Source organism: Orbicella faveolata, unplaced genomic scaffold (genome assembly GCF_042242905.1).
Source record: "Orbicella faveolata isolate gen_17 unplaced genomic scaffold, um_ofav_v1 contig_25, whole genome shotgun sequence".
In the NCBI taxonomy this organism is placed as follows: domain Eukaryota; kingdom Metazoa; phylum Cnidaria; class Anthozoa; order Scleractinia; family Merulinidae; genus Orbicella; species Orbicella faveolata.
In genome coordinates this window covers 16,268,400-16,274,139 of record NW_028301553.1, presented here as the reverse complement: position 1 = coordinate 16,274,139, position 5,740 = coordinate 16,268,400, and the positions used below count along the sequence as shown (strand labels likewise).

Genomic DNA, 5,740 nt, shown 5'->3' with positions numbered 1-5,740 from the left:
GTCAAACGTTTTTTTGCTTCAATTCAAGACGTTTTTGACTGCCGATAGACAAATCAAAGGAGCATATGAATTAGGCACTGTAAAATTCGACACGTCGAATTGAAGCCTTCCGGGCTCACATGACTGTGAACTGGTCGATAGCCAGCTTTTGCGCAAGGAATTCTTCGGGGAATGCAGATTATTTACATCGCGGCTTCATTACGGACAGAAAGATAACAAAACCTTACTGTATCGCTGCACTCATTGTTTCTACAATCTCCTGCATGTGAACAACGATGCCGGGGATCTATCGTCCCCGGCAAAGCCTTCGTCACACCTCCGGAAATAAGGGCGCCACATTACAACAACTTACTCCGAGACAGAATGAATTCGAACCGCGGGAACACTTTGTTTTGACGAAAAGGATAAAATTGCTAGGAAGTTATTCATTAATTTTGAAACAGAAAAAGTCTCAGCTTTTGAAAAGCTACTATGTGTTACCAGTTTAACTATAGACGCAAGAATCTTAAAACCCCTCACCTGTTCGAGAAATTTCCTTGTTCCGAAAGCTCGTGTAAATGGAGCCGCGGCAGTCGATATGCTTTCTATCAACAAATGTTTTTCTTTACCAAAACCCACAAATGATCAGAAGCGCAACACTTGTTACCAGATGCTTTTTGAAGCGTCAAGAAGCTCCCAGCGTACCAGTTTATTTCTTATAGCGACAATTGCCAAAATGATCGTGATCAAAATTAGAGAGCGTGTTGTTGCTGTTGCGTGCTGATGTCGTCTTGGTGGGAGTTGTTGGGGGTTGGGACATATCGCATTTCCCTTGCACTTTCAAGATAAACCTGTTAAACAGCATTGTAAAGGAAAATAAACAACCTTTGCAGCGATTGGACGGATCAGTTTACACGGCGGTTTAAGTTACGCAACTCATACCCTTATGTGCTAAAATTTCCTTGTGTATTTTCCATTCTTTAGAGGCAATCAAGCGTGGCAATGTTTTGGAAGCCTCGTGTCTGTCCAATCGAAATTCTGCCGACTATTTTTATTAAAACTCAGCAACCTAGGTAAGCTCGTCAAAATATACCAAGTTTGTCAATGGCCTCAGCCAAATAAACAACAAATTACGACATAAAATGGAACCCCTTCCTGCTAGACTCAAACGCTTTCAGATTTCTCATTTTTGTGACGGTGTTATTCGCATTCCTGACGTTTCAAATTTGCCGAACAACTCCCAGCCATCCCGATATAGGCCTACTATTCTATAACAGAAATTCTTTAAGTGTAGAGCTAACTGCATGAGTTATCTTATTTCTATGATTTTGAAACTCTCAATATTGTACCATCCGCATATCCCTGATCATGGATAAAGGTAAATTATATTGACCTCCATTGCCAAACGTTCGATTTATTGTATATTGGTCAGAGCAGCTTTTTTGGATGGGGGGTGGAATTGCCAAAAATCAATGCATCTATCCCGACGAACATTTTGCCCTAGGCAGCACTGAAACAAACTGTCCCAAACAAGTATCGAAGCCACTAGATGCAGTGAAATACTACAGCAAAAACGGAAATGACCAAGCGAAATTCTTGGACACGTAAACTTGTCGGGCATTATCTGCAAGGGAAGTTCAGCAGGTTGTCATGGCAATTACTTTTCAAAGAGTTAATTAACCAAACACAGGCGTTTCTTGAGAGAGCGGGGTAAAGAATGTCTACGTTAGAGAAGTCTTTCTCAGGTGACTGCTAATAAAGCTACTCCTGCGCGATGTCCCGTATTTAACTAAACAATTTGATTGGTTTTCTAAAAAAAAATTCAGCCACTTGATGCAATGAAAGACTAAATAAAAAGCGGAAATGATAAAACAAAATGTCGTGTTATCGGGAGCCCTGATGTTATCTTAGTGAAAGCTTCTTTACTTATTCGGTGGATTTTCAGATTTATAAGTTAAGCATTTCCTCCTTTCCAGTTTTGTAACCATGTCAGTCAGAGCTTGATATCGTCTCTGCCAATATAGAGATGACGTTAACTTTTGTTTACTGTCCAACTATTTGCTTGTTTTTCGCACAGTTCCGGGCATGACAGGTTTTGCCCGGTTATCCCACGCTAATACAGTACTTATTTATTCCCCTGGGTGGGCAAATGGCCGGATGAGTGCCCTGTCCCAGAATGCACCACGAGGAAAATGATGCAGGCTTCGATCACGCAACTTCTTAAACATTAATTGCCGGTTGATGCAGTGAGCCAAAGATTTGACAGTTGTTGGCAAGGAAAGATATTTAATTAATTACGGAGTATTCCACTCCGCTCGGAGTTTTTTCATTCAACTCGGCAGCTTGTCCATAAACCACGTCTTCTCTTTTAATCCAATTGTTCTTTCCCAGTTGTACATGTAAATTGACTAATGCGCTTATTCGCCCGACCAAATACTGCAACTTGTTGCCCTGATTAAACGACAAAACCACTGATTAGTCTGGCGAGTTATTTTAACCTCATGAAGTGTTATTTTCTTTTGACTCTGGGCCATTAGGGATTTCGTCTCGTTGTTCCGTCTCCTTGTTGCGTGTATTTGTTTACGCATCGTTTGCCGAGTGTGGTTAACCTAGGTATTCCGTGTTCTTAAGCTCTGGATGGGAGTCTATCAAAAGGTCAAATAACCAAGTAGGGGACGAGGAAGTGCAGCCTTAATTTATTATTATTATGGTGAAATTGTTTAAGTAAGTACTATATCGTGTAGTCAAGGAATTAACAAATGTCTGATTGATTAAATTATATTCGTCGCTGTTTTGAACCCTTTAAACTCTGCCAATGAGATTGCAGCGTAATATTTAGGAACGGTAGAGCATTACGAAAACGCCGCAAGTCTTGTTATGAACATAGGGAGCTGGGATGCTATCGGTTTTATTTTTATTTCAGGTTATGACGAAAAAGCTTTTCCGGATTAGAGAGCTTATGGATTATGGTTCTCAAAAATTGGAGATCCGGTCAAATACCGGCAAATATTTCATTAACATTAGTAAATAAATGCAGTATTCTTGCTAGCAAGGGAAGCCTTCACTTCTAGGCGCAAAAATATACATTTTCGCAGTCGATAAATATATAGCAAGCTACAGTCCAATTTCTTATTAATGGTCTAAAAGGTGCAATTTAAAAAACAAATCAAATGAAAAAAAAAAAAGGTTTTGTTTTTTTCAACAAGATTAGTGATTTTTTTTTCCCTGTACACTGTACACCTATAAACCTGTGCACCTTCTACTAAATAAATCGAAGCCAAAACAAAATTGCTGAATTCAGTAACTCTTTTCGCTTTCCTCGTCCTCCCCTCCCCTCCCCCTCAACTTTCCCACGCCCTTTTTCGTCTGAAACGCTAGCATAAATTCCTGTGTCTGATATCCTATCCACCGAGGTTCTGCGCATGCTCGGTCAACGGGTAAAGGTTAACATAAGCAAGCATGAGAACGGTTTGCTCGATTTGTGAATCAAATTTTAAGTTTCAAAATATATCAATTATCCTCGATGACACCTTAACTACTGACCTACAGCGGCATGAAGACGTCAAAAAATTTTGAGAATCCCCCACACCCCCCTGACCGACGCATTGTTCCTGTGAGGTAAGACTGTCCCAACTTCAAGAGATCTGCTATGGCTAATTATCAGAGTCTATCATAATATTTGTTTCTAGCCGGGAAGGGGGTGGAATATATTTCTGTTCGTTAGAAAATCTCTCGAATCGAAGAAATTTAGCGTCTAGTACTTTTTGATCGATGCATGCGCCTCAAAGTGACATTCTTTATTCCTTCTTCCCCTGCAGTTGATTTTCCCGAAACTGTAGAGTCAGGCAGTGTGCACGACAGATGCTGCTGTTACGTTTATATAACGTGGAATTTTTTTTAACTTCAAAAAAAAAAAAAAATGCCCATTGACCAAAAAACCGCAGAAATTCCGACACCGGAAATTGAAAAGAAAATAACTGTATTTTGACTGCCTCTCGACAATGCTTATCAGTCTCAGGCTAATTTCGGATTAATCAGGGAATCTTTAAAAAGCAACGCGACAACATTAAAATTGGGTGTGTTGCAAATTAGCCTTCAGTTTCGGCCGGTCTTGTCACAAAATCCGCCATATAATACATAGCGGCAGTTTTTAGTCTGTGTGAGATGCATCGGTGTATTCTGAGCAAGCGCCTGAAAGTGACATTCTTCATTCCTTCTTACTCTACTGCTGATTTTCTCAAAACTGTAGTGTCAGGGAGTGCGCATGGCAGATTTCGCTCTTAAGCCAATTTAGATAAGGTGGAATTTTTTTGAACTTAAACAAATGCCCATTTAGCAAAAAACCACAGAAATTCCGGCACAGGAAATCGAGAAGAAAATAACTGTATTTTGACTGCCTTTCGACAATGCTTATCAATGCTTATCAGTCTCAGGCTAAAGCAACGGCGACAACATTAAAATTGGGCGCGTTGCAAATTAGCCTTCAGTTCAGCCGGTCTTGTCACAAAATCCTCGATATAGTGCATACCGGCAGTGTAAGCTGTCTGAGATCCAAGTTATTGTAAATCAGATTTCGGTTAAGTCCGAAAATTGAACAAACTTTTGTTTTTCCGAAATTGTGAATTGTAAATTTTCTGCTATTTCCCTAGTTCGGGGCCACCTTGGAAGTTTCATATATAATTCCGCCCTCTCTTCTCTCGTCTCCCGCAAAGTTCCCAGACGGTAGCTTAGAATTGGTCCAAATTTGAACTGTCAGCTGAGAAATGACCCGGGCTTTTTTATGACGGTAGCTAAGAGCTACAAAGTTTCCTAATAACCGAGACTGAAACAGGCTGAAATTTGAATTGATAGACGAGACATCGCCGAACATATTTCACTGATAACAGAGATGCCCACCCCAGTCACACCCAATGCAAGCCCCCCCAATTTATCACCTCTGCCCTCGCTATAACCATATTAAGGATCGAAATACAAAACAACAACCCGTTAGAATAATCTCAGCGCCAAAACAAAAAAAGAAAAAGAAAAAAATGCAGAAAAAAAAAAAGATTGAAAACAAACAGAACCGTGTGGCTTCTGTACCATGGAAAGCTGTTCATTAGATGGACATTTTACTTGTAGAAAGTGTCCGTGAATTTGTCGCGAAACGTAACAGACCTCCTACACAGTCTTGGTTTTACTATTTGCAAAACTAATTGTGTAATAATCAGGCATAATCATTAATTATAGAATAATAGGATTATAAGATTAGATGAATTTCTGACCGAATACCTTCATAAAGTACTATTTCATTCAGAAAGTGAGAAGGGATTTTCGACACATGATTTGAAATTAGCTGGGAATTCAATAAAGTTTGTTATCTTACATTTGATCTCGCGCTTAACTTCATTGAACTTGATCGCTTCTGGTCACAGTTTCGCTTCGAAACATTCAGTCGCCCTGGTATACAGACCTATAAGCCTGTAAACCTGAGCTTATTTGACTTGCACTGGAAACAAAATTAATTTTTACTAAGCAGTTATTTCGGATCTTCACGCGAACCAGTATCGTTTACGGAAAGAGACGTTTTTAGTCGACCTGCGCGAGGTTAAAAAAAAAAAAAAAAAAAAAAAAGACAGTCACGCGCCTTACGCACGCCCTCATTTAACTCACAAAGTAACCAGCCCTCCACAAGTTTGGTCGCTTTTTTACGCACCCTTACTTCCTTTAGATAAAGTTGTAACGTTCCCATCATCCGAAGTCGATTTCAAAATTAAGAAGA

General features: G+C 39.8%; 1 protein-coding gene across 3 annotated transcripts in view; it reads right to left on the bottom strand.

Annotated features, from left to right (window-relative positions):
• The window catches only part of LOC110069245 (uncharacterized), a 30,809-nt gene that overhangs the window by 24,398 nt on the left and 671 nt on the right, over window positions 1–5,740 (bottom strand). The window contains exon 2 of one of the 3 annotated variants that reach the window (XM_089294840.1): window positions 520–830. The exons of 1 other annotated variant lie outside the window; for it this stretch is intronic. The gene's annotated coding sequence lies outside the window, so the exon portion shown is untranslated. Of the gene's footprint in view, window positions 1–519; window positions 2,703–5,740 lie in introns of those variants that run through there. One more of the 3 variants, XM_020776749.2, reaches the window with a different exon arrangement.